We start from the raw sequence: 1199 nt of genomic DNA on the forward strand, positions 1-1199 counted from the left end.
GAGGACAGGGTAAACTCAGCAAAGGGGTCTTGCAGTGGGCATGGGGCCAGCTCGCCCAGACCCGGAAAACCCGAAAAGGGTGACTCAGTCTCTCCTCTCGCCCGGCCTCCAAGCTTCGCGGGCCTGTGCAGCCATCCTCTCCCTACAATTCCACACTCCGGGTTTTCCCCATTCCCAAGTCGACAGCCTCAAGAGAGAGACAGCAGAACCAGCCAATAGCAGGACGCAAAGCGTCAACTTTGTGTTCGCCCGCCACTCTCAGCCAGTAGGCGCTCGCTTCGACGTAGTCCCGCCTTCCGTGTCGGGCGCCCCCTTCTGGCAACACAGAGATGAACCTTATCTGCCGCCATCTTGTGTGTGGCACAAAGTCTCTCTCCCGCGCCCTCCACGACTCTTTCCACCTATTTTTGTCTTTCCTCCCACGAAGGGGCTTTCGTAGTTCGATAGTCAAGCGCGGTGGTGATAAGGCAGGTGCAGCCTGCCGTTTTTAGGTACTCGGCGTGGGTTCGAGCGCCACGTCACGGCATGCTTACTGAGCTTAGCGCCATCTTGAGTGTGGCTCACGATGGCTCCCTCCTCGGGGTTCCGCGTGGTAACTGAAATGGCGCCCCGTATTTCAAGGAGCCCTCGAGGACTAGCCCAAATAGTAAAAGGGACGCGCATGTCACTCTATAACCTAGCAGTATAAGGTTCGTGTGTCCCGCGCAGCCCGAAGTCGGGCAGGACACGGGTGACTCGATGGCCGGGTGCAGCCCTGTAAGGAAGCTGCCGCGACGGCAGTGACCGCTCAGAGCCAGCGCTGCCCGCGGTCCTGAGGTGTGGGGACCGCTGCCTGAGGCGACTAGCACGGGCAGTCTTGCTCGAGGGCAGGAGCCTGTACCAGCCCTCGGATCCCTCCAGGGCGAGCGTGCTAAACCTTGGCACGGTGCCAGCTCGTTGGTGGGTGAGAGGGTCGCCCGCTAAGCTTCAGAGTGGGCGACGGGGGTCTCCTCCCCGAGACCTCTGAGGGCCCCTGTGAGAAAGGACGTGGCGGCCCAGGGTGCGGGTATCGGCCTCGCGCCCCCGCCGATCGTCGATTTGCACTGGGGCAGTTTTTGGTGGCGGGTGTTCGGGCAGGGTAGGCGGGCAAGTCCTCGGGGCTGACGGGGCGCCTCCGCGGGCCAGCGCAGCCCAACACCCGGGCCGTCCCCTCCCCCCAC

This window comes from Echinops telfairi, unplaced genomic scaffold (genome assembly GCF_000313985.2).
Source record: "Echinops telfairi isolate 266 unplaced genomic scaffold, ASM31398v2 ScPeMD7_3;HRSCAF=10, whole genome shotgun sequence".
NCBI classification, from domain to species: domain Eukaryota; kingdom Metazoa; phylum Chordata; class Mammalia; order Afrosoricida; family Tenrecidae; genus Echinops; species Echinops telfairi.